Here is a 17,950-nt window from a genome sequence, read left to right on the forward strand (position 1 = left end):
CAGAGCTGTGGCGTCTGCACGTGTGTGGAAGAGAGGACTGCGCCAGGGGGGACGCCTGATATGCAACCCGCCTGCGCCGGCGATTACCACCAACATCACGCTGGGCTGACGAGGCATGGGGCAGGGCCCCTGTCTGGGCGGCGGAACCCGCCCATGACTGGCGCCACCACGTCCATCCTCCAGATGGAAAGGTCTGCGCCCGCACAACGGTGCCAACCAGTGACGTCATGTGCGGGTGCAATGCGTGGCGCCGATGCGATTCTGTCTTTAGCACATCAAAGGTAACATTCCGTGACTTTATCTTCAAGTCCCTACCTCTCCTACTCTCAAGTTTAGCACTTCTGGTGTATCTTAATGGATTTACTTATCCATTTCAGATATCCTTTCCATCATTTTGATCAATTATTGGCTACCTTGTGGAGGAGATGGTTTGCGCTCTGTGGATGATGCCTGTTTGCGCCTGTCATGTGTTGGATCCCTTGCCACCTCAGCTCTGGGGAAGGGAAACCCTTTTTGGCCCAGTCCTTGCACCACACCATAGCTTGGTTACGTTTGTAAGTATCCAGAAATTGACATACTGTCTTTTCTGGCTGCACTTAGTCTACTTCCTGATGCCATTATACTTTGTTATTTCAGAAATCCTATAGCATCCGCCCCTGAAGAAGTGTATTCACAGAAACGCGTCGGACACCAAGGATGTAGCCACCGTGCTTTCTATAGGATCCTACTCTTATCAATTTTTTATGCATCATTTTTTAGACTCATTTTTTACATCATGTTGTCTTGTGCTTCCCAGTTTTATATGTATAATTTCTATATGACATATGTGTTACCTATTCATTGCTCAGATATCATGTTGATTGTTTTATATACATGTATTTATGTAGGACATGCCTGGTGCACATGCACAAGCAACCTTTTACATGTAATATACACCAGTATGATTTTTATGCAATAAACTTGAACTTTTTTTATCTTAACCCCAACCTGTCAACTGGCTCATTTAAAGTCCCACTGCCTGCCCTTTTTTCACCACACCCGATTAGACCCCCCCAAATCCGATCCCCCAGCAGCCACCATCATAAGCCGGAATCACTCCTCTGCCGCTCCCGCTGGCTTCAGGTGCTGCTTGGGGCTTGGGGGGGGGGTCCAGATGTGTCACCCTATCACTCAGATAGCCCCCTATACCGCCCCCCTCGATCCATCCCTGCTTTGGCGGCATCTCTTCCTCCCCTCCTGTGGCCTGCAGCTTCTGCTCCTGTAAACTGACAGGCTGGGGATCGCGGCGGGGGGGTGATGTTTGGGCTTTGGGGGCTTGGTAAACATGTGTTTACCACCCCCTTAATGTAGCACCATGGGAGCATGCAGTGATAACTATGATCGCTCCTATATGCCCACTGACATCTGATAATAGTAACCGCAAGAGTTACTATGTATCAGACTGTGAGTTTATGAATGAATGGAATCTCTATACAGATTCCTTTCATTCAAGTAAAGCGATACAGAGAAAATAACTATCTTCAGTCCCTTTCTCTGTCTCAAAAAAAGAGATATGTCTGTTTAGACCTCTGATATCTTACCATCTCAGCTTCTCCTCCCGGCCAACCCGATCCATCCTGATTGGCCAGGAGGAGAAGCCGGAAGACGATAGCAAATATTCATTCCCCATTATCACAAGTGGGTGGGTTTGGGGTGCAATACTTTGCGTCCCGAGCCCAACCTTTTTCAAGCCAATTAGAGCCTCAGGCTCTAATCATGTGGCTTGAAAAAAAAACTCATACATGATTCCCTCGCCCTGCAGGGGGATGTCGCCCCTTCACCCCTAATGGACCGGCCGCTCCTGGAGCGGACCCTGTCAAGCAGATCCGCCTGTTCAGCAAGGGATCTGTCTGCTGATCCCCGCTGAGCAGGCCAATGACAGGTCCCTGTCTGCTCCGCTGATGCAGAGCGGACACGGACACAGCCCGCTGTTCTCTATGGGACAGTGGGATGGAAACGGACCACCTGTCCATCATGGGATGCCATCCGATCTGATCTGCTAGATGGATGGGGAATGGAATCCCCATCCGTCTGTTTTTAGTGGGCACATGTCAATTTACCTCAGTCTCTTCATAGGGAACAATGGGTGGTCCGATTTTGCCCGCCTGAAAAACGGACATGCAGACCCAATTGGTGTCCTTGTGTGAAAGGGGCCTAAGGCCTTGTTCACACAGGGCATACAAAGCGTACCTTTACAGGGATGCACAGGTGTTCCGTGCATCTCTATGCAGGCAGTACCATTGATGTAATTTGGGATGTAGTACCTGCACGAACAGAGCTGATGCTCCCAATTTTACATCCATGTATGTCTGCATGCATATCCCTGAGCTCACACTGTCTGCGTTTGGGGTCATGTACCCACACCCACACGAATGTCAGATTGGGAACAGCAGCTATGCCTGTGCAGCCGTTGCATCCCAATTTACATAAATGGGACTGCCTGTATGGGGATGCATGGAACACCTGTGCATCCCTGGGCGGGAAAACATTGCCCTCCATGGGCATACACTTTAGAATGCCACATGTGAACGAGGCTTTAGTACTAATTTAGCAGGAGATTTGTAAGTTATGTTGTGTTTATGTGCAATATTACTGATTTTAGTGTATTTTTAGTGAAAATAGCGACATGATGAACATTTGCGCAATTATTGCAGGGCCCAAAAAATCAATAGCACTTTTTAAAATTTTTTTTTATTCTACAGGTCATGTGGTTTTAGAAAATGTCTAGTTTGAGGGGTCTTTATAAATTATGAAAGCTGTAAGTGAAAAATAAAAAACAGATTTTTAGAGAAATTTTTGGGTACGTTCGATTTCCACCATTTTGCAAAAGGTTTAATGTAAAAATTAAAACTTTTTGTTATTTATTAACTCCATACAGTTTAAGCTTTTATATTTAATAGGGATTTAGCAGGCATTTTGTAAAATTATCTGTGTTTTTATCTGCTTATAATGGTTTTAGTGTATTTTTTGCCAATATATTGGTTTGATAAACATTTGCGCAAATACACTGGGGTCTAAAACATTAGTAGCACCTTCTTTTTATTCTAGAGGTCACATGCTTTCAGAAAATATATGGTTTTGGGGGTCTTTCACAAATTCTGAAAGCTGTAAGGGAAAAATGAAAACCTTCAGACTTTTTGAGAAACATAGATATTTACACTTTTGCGTCTGTTCAATCTTCACCATTTCACAAAAAGGCGCAATTTAAAAGTTACAAATATTTGTTATTTATTAACTCATTACAGGTTAAGCTTTTATATTTACTAGGACTTTTGTCAAATTTGCCGTGTTTTTATCTGCTAATAATGGTTTTAGTGTATTTTTTGCAAATATATTGCTTTGATAAACATTTGCGCAAATACCGCAGGGTGTAAAAAAATCAGTAGCACCTTCTTTTTATTCTACTGATCATGTGCTTTCAGAAAATATATGTATTGGGGGGGTCTTTCCCAAATTCTTAAAGCTATAAGTGAAAAATAAAAAAGCAAAGGAAAAAGTGTAAAAATGGTCTGGCCACATGAGTGTACAAAATGGAGCTCAGGGCCTGGCAGCGAAAGGGTTAAAAGCATAGGGTTGCACTGGACACCGAGCACATAGCACATATATGTGCTTCCTGTGGAGGCTCTCAAAATGTGGAGTTAGGACTGCAGAAAATACTGGGGTGCCATGAAGGGTATTTGCAAATGTGTGCAAACTAAACCCCGGTTTTAAACGCATACTGTTAGATGGAATGATTGGTTGCAGGCTGGTCGGTAAGTTGGGAATTTCTTTGGTTTTGTTTAGCCTGCATTGCCCTTCCATGTGCTCCCTGCTGCAAAGGCCAGTTATACGTAGGTGAGGGCAGTGCTCATTTGTTTGTACTATTGGAATACTGGTGAGGGGATGCACTGGAAACCTTTGCTGCCATTATGCTATGTGCTGGGTGTCCAGTGCTCCCCTGTGCCTTTAAGGTGGGCTCCCTCCAGGTTCACCTGCCCTCCGCCTATCCATTATAATGCATGTGCTTCCACTGTGGAGGCTCCCAAAATTTGGAGTTAGGACAACAGAGAATACTGAGGTGCCATAAAGTGGCTCTGCAGCTTACGCATGTACTGTATTTGCAAATGTGTGCAAAGTGAACCCCTGGTTTTTAACACATACCGTTAGACAGGGTAATTTGTTTGGCTGCAGGCTGGCCGGTAAGCTGAAATAGGAATTTCTTTGGTTTTGTTTTGTATCTGTATTTATATTCACAATGATTATATGTTTGGGTTTATTTTTATGTGCATTTTTACATGTAAGGTAACAATTATTTTTATCTAAAAAAACTGATTAAGTAGGTCTGCACTATCTATTATACAGTATATATATACTTTTTTGTGTTTAATGATTTCACTAGGGTGTTAACTGTTGCTGAATTATCCATATGCAAGATTACATACAGTATAGTGTATCATTAGGAGTAGTGTGGGGATATACAGTAGGAAAGGGAAGTCAACCTTTTCACAATAGATAAATCTGCTGGATTGGTGGATCGTTTTTTTTCTATGTATAGATGTGTTACTTGCAGCATATTGCTGAGAAGTACTATAATTTACAGAACGTTCCTGATCTGCACAAGTGAATGCAGCACCCCTGATTTTGCCCAAATTATGCTTTACTGGAAGTTCATATTAAACCAAAATTATGTATTTACACGATTTTCACTAGTTGCATTATTAAAAAAACTGTATCACATCTAAAAAGTGCTTTACAGCTTTTAATTTGAAATACAAACGTGTCTTATCTTAAAAAATGTGGAAATTGAAAGGTCTTTTTTCTACAGATGTGACAGTTATTTTCTCCACTTTCCTATGACTCAAGACATAACGAAAGCTGTTGTTTGTGATATGACCTATGCCACTATGCAGTTTTTTTTTTTTTTTTTTTTATTATACATGTGAAAGAAGTAAGCTGAATATAAATAAAATTATTCATTTTTTGTACATTGTTTATAATTATATACAGTGCCTTGCAAAAGTATTCACCCCCTTGGCATTTTCCGAGCTTTGTTGCCTCACAACCTGGAATTAACATGGATTGTTTGAGGATTTGCATCATTTAATTTACAGAACATGCCCACAACTTTGAAATTTTTTTTTTTTTATTGTGAAGCAAACAACAAATAGGACAAAATAACAGAAAAAGTCAATAAGCATAACTATTCAACCCTCTAAAGTCAATACTTTGTAGAGCCACCATTTGCGGCTTTCACAGCTCCAAGTTGCTTTGGATAAGTCTCTATGCGCTTGCCACATCTTGCCACTGGGATTTTTGCCCATTCCTCCTTGCAAAACTGCTCCAGCTTCTTCAAGTTGGATGGTTTGCGCTTGTGAACAACAATCTTTAAGTCTGACCACAGAATTTCTATTGGATTGAGGTCTGGGCTTTGACTAGGCCATTCCAAAGCATTTACATGCTTTTGGCACTTATCAATAACATTCCATTGATGTTACACTTTATCACATAGATCCCATCACTTAATTAATTTTTTTTCACATACTATCCCACCACCCAGTATCATCACCTTCGTAAGGTGAGGCGTGAAAATATAGAGCTTGTTTAAAGTGATTTTTGTTCATCAAGTACTCTATATACTCAGTTCAACCCATCATATATTTACATATCACAATTTAGATCCAAAAATTATTAAAATATGAGCAAAGGGACAATATTAATGGAGACCACCCTATTAATTGTTTTGAACATTAAGCTGTCTGGCTACATAGGACAATACGGAAAACTCACCTGACACCCACTGACTACATATTAATTTTTACAAATATCAAATTACAGGTGCCTCGCCCTACACCTTCCCCACTGGGTCCAAATGCATGGCTCCTTGCAAGCCCCTTGGACTATGGACGCGCCCAGAGGTGACAGAGGAAATGAGCAACATTGTGGGACCACCGCACGCAACGGTTTTTATTATGTCAAACTATGCGACACAAGCCCACTTTCCTATTCCCAAATGGTAAGTGCTTCGCCATATGTATGGAGATGTACTTTCAAAACTTTCAAAATATCACGAAATGATCTATCATGTTTTGTATATTGTAGAAAATCCTAATGGAATTTTTTGATGTATCTCTTTAGAATTTAAACCCCCCCCTGAAGAAGACCAGAAAAGGAAGAAGGGTTGAAATGCATTGGGGTATTCATGGGGATTCATATGGATAGTATTGATACAATGTAACTGTACAATTAGAACTTTTTTAATGAATTGATTGCCATGGGAGATGGTCCTTTGTTGTAGCTTGTGTCGACTACTGGAAATTTTATGTGATATTGATTGTATCTATGTAATGCATTCTATGTCTGAATTAACCACTTCAATACAGGGCACTTAGACACCTTCCTGCCCAGACCAATTTTCAGCTTTCAGCGCTGTCGCAGTTTGAATGACAATTGCACAGTCATGCTACACTGTGCCCAAACTAAATTTTTATCATTTTGTTCCCACAAATAGACCTTTCTTTTGATGGTATTTGATCACCTCTGCGGTTTTTATTTTTTGCTAAACAAATAAAAAAAGACCAAAAATTTAGAAAAAAATAAAAGTTTTGCTTTTGTTTCTGTTAAAAAAAATTGTAAATAAGTAAGTTTTCTCTTTCACTGATGGGCACAGATAAGGCGGCACTGACAGGCACTGATACGGCAGCACCGATGAGGTGGCACCAATGAGCGGGTACTGACGGGCACTGACGATGGGAACTGATATGCGGCACTGATGGGCACTGGTAGGCGGCACTGATGGGTGGCACTCATATGCAGCACTGATGGGCATTGATAGGTAGCACTGATGGTTAGCACTGGGTGGCACTGGTTGGCACTGATGGGCACTGATAGGCGACACTGATGGGCAATGAAAGGCGGCACTGCTGGGCACTGATAGGGTGGCGCTGATAGGCGGTACTGATAGGCGGTACTGCTGGGCACTGATGGGCACTGATAGGCGGCACTGCTGGGCACTGATGGGCACTGATATGAGGCACTGATGGGCATCCCTGGTGGCACTGGCTGTGGTAGGCATTGAAGTGGGCACTGACTGGCAGCTGCCTGGGCACAGATTGGCAGCTGCCTGGGCACTCAAAGGAATTTCCCTGGTGGTCTAGGGGCATACCTGGTGGTCCAGTGTGGATCGCTTCCCTGGTGGTCCTGGGCGGCTTCCCTGGTGGTCTTGGGTAGGATCCAAAGGGGGGCTGTGCTGATAAACAATCAGCACAGACCCCCCTGTCAGGAGAGCAGCCCATCGGCTCTCCTCTACTCGCATCTGTCAGACGCGAGGGAGGAAAAGCCGATCACCGGCTCTTTCTATTTACATCGTGATCAGCCGTGATTGGACACGGCTGATCACGTGGTAAAGAGTCTCCGTCAGAGACTCTTTACCTAGATCGGTGTTGCAGGGTGTCAGACTGACACCCCGCAACAACGATCGCCGCAATGGGGGCGCGCAGCGGCTCGATATTCCTGATCACGTTATATGACGTCCGATCAGGAATATCAAACCACTTTGCCGCCGTCATTCTGCAATAGGGCGGGTGGCAAGTGGTTAAATAACACTTTTACTAAACATGGTTACTAAACATTGTTTCAGAAATATTTTTCTGCTCAAAAGCCCCCTGGGTAAACTTTTCCACTAATTTTGCAAGCATTTACATGTTGCCCCTTAAACCACTCAAGTGTTGCTTTAGCAGTGTGTTTGGGGTCATTGTCCTGCTGAAAGGTGAACCTTCGTCTTAGCCTAAAATCACACACAGAGTGGTACAAGTTTTGCTCAAAGATATCCTTGCATTTAGCACTATCCATCTTTCCCTCAACTCTGACCAGTTTCCCAGTCCCGACTGCTGAAAAACATCCCCACAGCATGATGCTGCCACCACCATGTTTCACTGTGGGGATGGTGTTCTTTGGGTGATGTGATGTGCTGGGTTTGCTCCAGACATAGCCTTTTCTTTGATGGCCAAAAAGTTCAATTTTAGTCTCTTCAGACCAGAGCACCTTCCTCCATACATTTTGTGAGTCTCCCACAAGCCTTTTCGCAAACTCAAAATGTGCCATTTTGTTTTTTGCTGAAAGTAATGGCTTTCTTCTGGTCACTCTGCCATAAAGCCCAACTCTATGGAGCGTACGGCTTATTGTTGTTCTATGTACATATACTCCAGTCTCTGCTGTGGAACTCTGCAGCTCCTCCAGGGTTACCTTAGGTCTCTGTGCTGCCGCTCTGATTAATGCCCTCCTTGCCCGGTCCATGAGTTTTGGTGTGCGGCCGTCTCTTGGCAGGTTTGCTGTTGTGCCATGTTCTTTCCATTTGGTTATGATAGATTTGATGGTGCTCTTGGGATCATCAAAGATTTGGATATTTGTTTATAACTTAACCCTGACTTGTACTTCTCAACAACATTGTCCCTTACTTGTTTGGAGAGTTCCTTGGTCTTTATGGCAGTGTTTGGTTAGTGGTGCCTCTTTCTTAGATGTTGCAACCTCTGGGGCCTTCCAAAAAGGTGTGTATATGTAATGACAGATCATGTGACACTTAGATTGGACACAGGTGGACATCATTTCACTAATTATGTGACTTCTAAAGGTGATTGGTTGCACCAGAGCTTTTTATGGGCTTCATAACAAAGGGGGTGAATACATACGCACATGCCAATTATCATTTTTATATTTCTGATAAATCGTTTTATGTATATATTTTTCTAATTTTACTTCACCAACTAAGACTATTGTGTTCTGATCCATCACATATAATTCAGATTAAAAAAACAAACATTGAACTAAAGGCTGTAATGTAACAAAATAGGTAAAGGCACTGTATAGTGTATCATTAGGAGTAGTGTGGTGATTAGGGATGAGCTGAACACCCCCTGGTTCGGTTCGCACCAGAACCTGCGAACGGACCGAAAATTTGCACGAATGTTAGAACCTCATTATATGTAGAAATTTTGCGCCAACTCTTATAAAGTGAAGCAGCCAACACAACAACCTGACCCGTGTAAATGTGTGAAAAATAATAAAGTGTGGCGCTAAAAATAGGTAAAAGTGCACAGTACTAAGGTATGTGCAAAGAGTGTTAGTACTGATTTTGTAAGGTGAGTTAGGAGATAGTGGTCTCCATAAATGTATACCAAATACACTAGTGATGAACCTAGGAGTGTATGAGGGGATAATAACCTCCCCACCCAAAATATCGCATAAATAAAATCAACTATAAAGTTACATATGCAGTGATATAACTACATCCATTGGGTGAAACAACTCAACTGATACCTGAAGATTCAACTGCAAAGTATAAACATGAAAAAAAAGGACAAAAATATATGGAGTAATTAGAAATGACGCAGTGATGTGTATTAAATAACCTGCGACCCTAAAAATAGACCAAAATGTGAAATTAAAAGTCCTTCAAGGTAAGGATGTTTAAAGTCCACCACCATACGATGGGATGATTCTGGATCATTTCTTATCAATCTAGGTGCAGACAATCCTTTTAGGTATAGTAGAGCAGGAGCAGTTGGACGTATCCCTGCGCATAGGACAATTCTTCCCTTAATATGGTGATATTAACTCAAACAAATAGATGTACAATGCCCTTACCAGACAAGGTGGACTCACAGGCCCTTGGCGGTGAGTCAAACGAGCTTATACCGTCAAGCGGTGTATGGCTGTAAACCCGTAAGGTGGTCCCGGAAAGGATCTCCACTGGTGTTGCTGAATGGCACATCTATAGCCCAATAGAGCTCGACAGATGTCATCTAATGGTGTATCCTCGGCAAGGCTCAGCCAGAATCCAGGGTCGGTCTCAGTCATCAAACAAGGGAAGGAGGTTTCCTCAGTGACCGTTACCATATAGATGGGCAAAAGAGGAAAAAAAACTTCCACATAGTGTAAATCTTTCTCAAACGTAACAACGTTTATTAAAAAAGGGGTACTTTTGCAATCAATGCAAAAATTGGGCGGTAAAAACTCGGCTCAAAACAGTATAAAAAGTACCAAAATTTAAAAATGTTACGCAGTAGGTGATGGTAGGGGTGAATACACAAGAACCCGACGCGTTTCATCCTCAAAGACTTCTGCTGGGGTATGAATTAGCCCCCCATCCACTAAGCTTATATATACTTTAACTAACATTCAAAAAAATCGCATTGGCGCTGAAGCCGGGCTTGACTTCCGGGTAGGGGCGGCGTCATTGGTGACCAACAGGTCACATGTTGTTAGAAAGGCCAATCCTGTCCTCCATGGTTGGTTAGGAGCCAAGCCTCCCTTCCGGCCTCCAATCAGCGGTGACGCGTCTTCCCTAGTATCACATTGACCACGCCGCGGTCACGTGATCTTTTTACTGCGGGATGACGTCATACCGCTCAGGGTCTGCGTGTCACAGGCTATAGGAAGTGATAATTTATCACTCCGAGGCCTGGAAAGCAAACAGTGTGGCGATCGTGGATGGGGGAATATTTAAAATGAAGTATACCTAATCAGAGATACCGGAAGTCATATCACCGGATCTTTACATGCCAATTTCAGACACAGTCCACTATTGCGATGCCTACAAAGATGGATCCTTCCTAAAACATTTGTATGTCATAAGACTAGTGGAAACATAAACAATTAAAAATCAGGGTTATATGAATTCTTAGTGAGACATCAATATATAATAGGGAAACATACAGTAATATGGATCTATCATAAGACATTTAGATGCAGCATCAAAAAAAGGGAAATAGTGATGCAAAAAATCAAAAAATTATGGGTTTTGACCATGCCTGTCAGCATAGGCAGGCTTAATTTACATATAAAAACCATTAATAGAACACTAATGGTCCCAATGTATGTATAAAAACAAAAAGGGGCTCTTGAATAAAACCCAAAAGGGTGAGGGGACCAGGGAAAAACATATATATATCTATATTTTAGCCAAAGTCCACCCCACCATCCTAAACGTAAGAAGTATTGGTGTAATGGAAGAAAACAAGAACAGTGAGGAATGCGTGACTAAGGTATGTGTTGGTGGGAGATCAATGTGGCTCCCTAAAGACCCCAAAGGGGAAACATGTAGATAGAGGGGGAGGGGGGGGGAGAGGGGGAGAAAGGGGGGGGGGAATTTTCGCAAATAAGCTTGACGCTATAATCCCAAAAAACTCGTTACAGGCAACCATTAGAGAGGGACATCAAAGTCTATGATTGACTGATAAAGGCATTGATGTCCCAATCAACGTTAAGTCCATGGGGTACATAACATTTAATCAGGTGTATCCAGAAGGTCTCTAGCTTAGAGACGCCTCTTACGCTTGGTTCCCCCCTCCAATGTGGTATAAATTTATCTATAATTTGGAACTTTGTTCCAGCTGGATTTTGATTATGATGGTATAAATAGTGTTTTGGTACACTATGGTTTGTGCGTCCTTTTCTTATAGCTGTGATATGTTCGTTCACTCTTATAGCAAAATTGCGTTTTGTGCGGCCTATATATTGCTTTCCGCAAGGACAAGTGATGAGGTATACAATGAACTTTGTGGTACAAGTGGCAAATCTTTTCATCTTATATTCCTTCCCAGTTGTAGATGAAGTGAATGTTTCGATTTTTCGTGCTTTGCAGGTGTTAAGTTTGCATACTGTGCATTTCCGACAGGGGTAGAAGCCTTTCAGATCATGGAAAAAGGATGAAATTTTCAGAGGTTCTATCACTCCTGGTGCGATCTGCCCTCCTATTGCTGGTGTGCCTTTGTAAATCACTCCAGCGCGTTCTGGGAGTAAAGGGCCTAATATACGGTCGTTTCTTAATACTTTCCAGTGTCTTGTGATAATGTCCTTAATTTGCTTGTGTTGGATGGGGTAATTAGTAAGGAAAGCCCATCTGTGTTTATTTTCAGGGGGTCTCCGAGGGTGCTCATCCAACTGAGATAGTCGGTCGATACGGGCCACTTTTTGAATTTCTTGATCAATTTGTACTTCATCATATCCTTTTTCCTGGAATCTTAGTTTGATGGTCTCAGCCTGCACATAGTAGTCTGATAGATGAGAGCAATTGCGTCTAATTCTCATCAGCTGGCTCCGAGGGACTGATTTCAGCCAGGCTGCATGATGACAGCTGTCGGTTGGGATGTATCCGTTGCGGTCGGTCACCTTAAAAAAGGTTTTCGTTTCCAAATGACCATCGACAGCTGTAATCACCAGATCCAGGAAATGTATTGAGGAGGCACTGGCTTCATATGATAAATGAATGCCAATCTCGTTCTCATTAAGATGGAGCATAAAACTGTTTAGTGAATCCATAGTACCTCTCCATAGGAGGAGGATGTCGTCAATATACCTAGCCCAAAGAACCAGTTGAGGGGGGTTCAGGGCTCTGACGACATCCTCCTCCCACTTGGCCATGAAAATATTCGCCAAGCTGGGGGCAAATTTTGCCCCCATGGAGACCCCCTTGATCTGTAGATAATATTGATTATCGTACCAAAAATAATTCGAGTTAATGGCAAAGTGTAAAAGATCCATGATGAACCTCTTTTGTGTCCTGGGAATGGTCTTGTCTCTTGACAGAAACATTTCAACAGCTCCCAGGCCAAGCTCATGAGGGATATTAGTGTACAAAGACGTCACGTCAGCGGCGACTAATATAAGATCATTACTGTAGGTGATCTGTTGTAACTTAGTGATGGTATCCCTAGTATCCTTCAGGAAAGACGGTATGTTTTTAACTATAGGCTGCAGGTAATGATCGATATATTTCCCTATACGTGATGTTATGGAATTAATCCCGCTAATAATCGGGCGGCCAGGAGGTTGGGTGGTGTTTTTATGTACCTTGGGTAGGTAATATATTATAGGGATCCGTGGGGCAACCGGAACTAGAAAACATTTCTCCTTTCTGTCCAGGATGCCCAAATGCAAGCCTGTATCAATCAAATCCACCAGAGTTCTTTTAAAATCTGTAGTAGGATTTTTACTGAGAGGTAAGTATGTCTAGGTGACTAGGTCCTGGAATAATCAGTCAGCCAATCTATGTGTGTGTGGGGGCTTTTCTTGCACGTGCTCCGCCAACGCATGCCTTTCCCACCTCAACTCCCGGTAAGGACCACCACCTTGGCCTCGGTCCCACCATTGCCGTATCCCCGTGTACTGACCTCATGTAAGTACTCAGGGGGACCTATGTACTTCCCCCTGTTATTAACAGTCGCATATAGCACATATATTAATTGATACTTTAACTACGTTTTACAGATACTGTTGAGCATCTTGCCCCTGATGAGTCGTTTACACGAAACGCGTCGGAAATTTTTGTCACGCAGATACATGCTCACAATCCACCAGCAAGTTAGAACATATTTCTTCAATCAATTATGGTTTCATGTTGTGTCATTAATTTTATTTTCACCGCTTAGTGCTGTTTTTACGTGTATATTACATGCATTCATTGTATGTACCTACTTATCAGTTACGACCACTATGTGGCGTCCTGTTGACATAATTGATGTACTCTCGATGCCCTATTGTATGCGCACATACATATGTGTGTATAAACAATTTTGGAATGACATTTATTACAATGTGCTTTTCTCTTATGTGGTTTTTGTTGTGATATGTTTGATACATTTTATGATCAATAAATACACTGTATTCAGTTCATCTCCACGCTGTCTATGGACCTCATTTTAAAGTCCCAAAACTCCCATTTTTCTCTTTTTCATTTCTGGAATTGGACGTGGGGGGGGCCACTGGAGTAAATGGTGGCCTATGTTCAGATAGACCCCCCACTTCCATAGGCGGACATTCACTCAGGGCCGGACTGGGAATGAAAACCAGCCCTGGAAAAAATGTCATACCAGCCCCATAGCATTATAATACCAGCCCAACAGCATAACGTCATTATTTTCTTGTTCATAAAATGGAAAACCATGCATTTTAAAGCACATTTAAAGAGTGCATAATATATAGATAAGACACATATAAAAGCACATAGGGCTTTATATATATATATATATATATATATATATATATATATATATATATATATAAGCAAATTACAGTTAAAAGTGATAAAAGTGTTTAATGGGCACAGTGGTGGCAATTTATGGGTACAGTGGCTGCGTTTGATGGTACAGTGGCTGCGTTTGATGGTACAGTGGCAGCGTTTAACGGGCACAGTGGCTGCAATTGATGGGGTACAGTGACTGCGTTTGATGGGGCACAGTGGCAGCAATTTATGGGTACAGTGGCTGCATTTGATGGGCACAGTGTCAGCGTTTAATGGGCACAGTGGTGGCAATTTATGGGTACAGTGGCTGCGTTTGATGGTACAGTGGCTGCGTTTGATGGTACAGTGGCAGCGCTTAACAGGCACAGTGGCTGCAATTGATGGGGTACAGTGGCTGCGTTTGATGGGGCACAGTGGCAGCAATTTATGGGTACAGTGGCTGCATTTGATGGGCACAGTGTCAGCGTTTAATGGGCACAGTGGTGGCAATTTATGGGTACAGTGGCTGTGTTTGATGGTACAGTGGCTGTGTTTGATGGGCACAGTGGCTGTGTTTAATGGGCACAGTGGTGGCAATTTATGGGTACAGTGGCTGCGTTTGATGGTACAGTGGCTGCGTTTGATGGGCACAGTGGCTGCAATAGATGGGTACAGTGGCTGCGTTTGATGGTACAGTGGCTGCGTTTGATGGTACAGTGGCTGAGTTTGATGGGCACAGTGGTGGCAATTCATGGGTACAGTGGCTGCGTTTGATGGGCACAGTGGCTGCAATTGATGGGTACAGTGGCTGCGTTTGATGGTACAGTGGCTGCGTTTGATGGTACAGTGGCAGCGTTTAATGGGCACAGTGGTGGCAATTTATGGGTACAGTGGCTGCGTTTGATGGTACAGTGGCTGTGTTTGATGGGCACAGTGGCTGTGTTTGATGGGCACAGTGGTGGCAATTTATGGGTACAGTGGCTGCGTTTGATGGTACAGTGGCTGCGTTTGATGGTACAGTGGCAGCGTTTAATGGGCACAGTGGTGGCAATTTATGGGTACAGTGGCTGCGTTTGATGGTACAGTGGCTGCATTTGATGGTACAGTGGCAGCGTTTAATGGGCACAGTGGTGGCAATTTATGGGTACAGTGGCTGCGTTTGATGGTACAGTGGCTGCGTTTGATGGGCACAGTGGCAGCGTTTAATGGGCACAGTGGTGGCAATTTATGGGTACAGTGGCTGCGTTTGATGGTACAGTGGCTGCGTTTGATGGGCACAGTGGCAGCGTTTAATGGGCACAGTGGTGGCAATTTATGGGTACAGTGGCTGCGTTTGATGGTACAGTGGCTGCATTTGATGGGCACAGTGGCTGTGTTTAATGGGCACAGTGGTGGCAATTTATGGGTACAGTGGCTGCAATTGATGGGTACAGTGGCTGCGTTTGATGGGGCACAGTGGCAGCAATTTATGGGTACAGTGGCTGCATTTGATGGGCACAGTGTCAGCATTTAATGGGCACAGTGGTGGCAATTTATGGGTACAGTGGCTGCGTTTGATGGTACAGTGGCTGTGTTTAATGGGCACAGTGGTGGCAATTTATGGGTACAGTGGCTGCGTTTAATGGTACAATGGCTGCGTTTGATGGGCACAGTGGCAGCGTTTGATGGTACAGTGGCTGCGTTTGATGGTACAGTGGCAGCGTTTAATGGGCACAGTGGTGGCAATTTATGGGTACAGTGGCTGCGTTTGATGGCACAGTGGCTGCGTTTGATGGGCACAGTGGCTGCAATTGATGGGTACAGTGGCTGCGTTTGATGGGCACAGTGGTGGCAATTTATGGGTACAGTGGCTGCGTTTGATGGTACAGTGGCTGTGTTTGATGGGCACAGTGGCTGTGTTTAATGGGCACAGTGGTGGCAATTTATGGGTACAGTGGCTGCGTTTAATGGTACAATGGCTACGTTTGATGGGCACAGTGGCAGCGTTTGATGGTACAGTGGCAGTGTTTAATGGGCACAGTGGTGGCAATTTATGGGTACAGTGGCTGCGTTTGATGGCACAGTGGCTGCATTTGATGGGCACAGTGGCTGCAATTGATGGGTACAGTGGCTGCAATTGATGGGTACAGTGGCTGCGTTTGATGGTACAGTGGCTGCGTTTGATGGTACAGTGGCTGCAATTGATGGGTACAGTGGCAGCGCTTAACAGGCACATTGGCTGCAATTGATGGGGTACAGTGGCTGCGTTTGATGGGGCACAGTGGCAGCAATTTATGGGTACAGTGGCTGCATTTGATGGGCACAGTGTCAGCGTTTAATGGGCACAGTGGTGGCAATTTATGGGTACAGTGGCTGTGTTTGATGGTACAGTGGCTGTGTTTGATGGGCACAGTGGTGGCAATTTATGGGTACAGTGGCTGCGTTTGATGGTACAGTGGCTGCGTTTGATGGTACAGTGGCAGCGCTTAACAGGCACAGTGGCTGCAATTGATGGGGTACAGTGGCTGCGTTTGATGGGGCACAGTGGCAGCAATTTATGGGTACAGTGGCTGCATTTGATGGGCACAGTGTCAGCGTTTAATGGGCACAGTGGTGGCAATTTATGGGTACAGTGGCTGTGTTTGATGGTACAGTGGCTGTGTTTGATGGGCACAGTGGCTGTGTTTAATGGGCACAGTGGTGGCAATTTATGGGTACAGTGGCTGCGTTTGATGGTACAGTGGCTGCGTTTGATGGGCACAGTGGCTGCAATAGATGGGTACAGTGGCTGCGTTTGATGGCACAGTGGCTGCATTTGATGGGCACAGTGGCTGCAATTGATGGGTACAGTGGCTGCAATTGATGGGTACAGTGGCTGCGTTTGATGGTACAGTGGCTGCGTTTGATGGGTACAGTGGCTGCAATTGATGGGGCACAGTGGCAGCAATTTATGGGTACAGTGTCTGCGTTTGATGGGCAGGGCACAGTGTTGGCAATCTATGGGCACAGTGGCAGCGTTTGATGGTATACAGCTTTTCAAAGATAATCTGGCACTTGAACAAAACATGGGGGAGAGAGAGAGAGAGGGGGAGAGAGAGAGAGGGGGAGAGAGAGAGAGGGGGGGAGAGATGGGGAGAGAGAGAGGGGGGGAGAGAGAGAGAGGGGGGAGAGAGAGAGGGGGTGAGAGAGAGAGAGAGGGGGGAGAGAGAGAGGGGGTGAGAGAGAGAGAGAGAGAGAGAGAGAGAGAGAGAGAGAGAGAGAGAGGGGGGGGGGAGGGGGAGAGAGAGAGAGGGAGAGAGAGAGAGAGAGGGGGGGAGAGAGGGGGAGAGAGAGAGTGAGGGAGAGAGAGAGGGGGGGAGAGAGAGAGGGGGAAGAGAGAGGGGGGGAGAGAGAGAGAGAGAGAGAGGGGGGGAGAGAGAGGGGAGAGAGAGAGGGGGGGAGAGAGAGGGGGGGAGAAAGAGAGAGAGAGAGAGAGGGGGGGGGAGAGGGGGGGAGAGAGAGAGAGAGGGGGGAGAGAGGGGGAGAGAGAGGGAGGGAGGGAGAGAGAGAGAGAGAGAGAGAGAGAGAGAGAGAGAGAGAGAGAGAGAGAGAGAGAGATTTTAAATACCTTAATTCTTGTGCTGCAGCAGCTGCACGGCCAGCCATTCATCAATATTCTCTCCTTGTGCAGATAGTGGGCGGTGCTGGCGCCGCACGGGACAAGTCATGAAGACAAAAATGAAGCACAGCGTTCTCCTGCTCCTCCCCCTCAGGCACACAGGCACACAGACAGAGGCATGACGAGTGTGGTGGGCGGCGCGCCGGCGCCCGAACAGAGGAGACACAGACTGAGTGTCAGTGAGTGACCCAGTGACACAGGCAGCCATTGCATAGTGCAGCAGCCGGGGCCGCTGCTGCTCTTTAGATTGCTGACAGTGACACAGGCAGTGAGCGGCCCCGGAGACACAGACAGTGAGT

General features: G+C 44.6%; 1 long non-coding RNA gene across 1 annotated transcript in view; it reads left to right on the forward strand.

The window, feature by feature from the left end:
* The window catches only part of LOC141139118 (uncharacterized), an 82,370-nt gene extending 76,345 nt beyond the window's left edge, over positions 1-6,025 (forward strand). Inside the window, exon 3 of the long non-coding RNA XR_012243721.1 lies at positions 5,854-6,025. This is a non-coding gene — a long non-coding RNA (uncharacterized lncRNA). The remainder of the gene's footprint in view (positions 1-5,853) is intronic.
* The last annotated feature ends 11,925 nt before the right edge of the window (positions 6,026-17,950 follow it).

Source organism: Aquarana catesbeiana, linkage group LG04, assembly GCF_042186555.1.
Source record: "Aquarana catesbeiana isolate 2022-GZ linkage group LG04, ASM4218655v1, whole genome shotgun sequence".
Taxonomy (NCBI): Eukaryota; Metazoa; Chordata; class Amphibia; order Anura; family Ranidae; genus Aquarana; species Aquarana catesbeiana.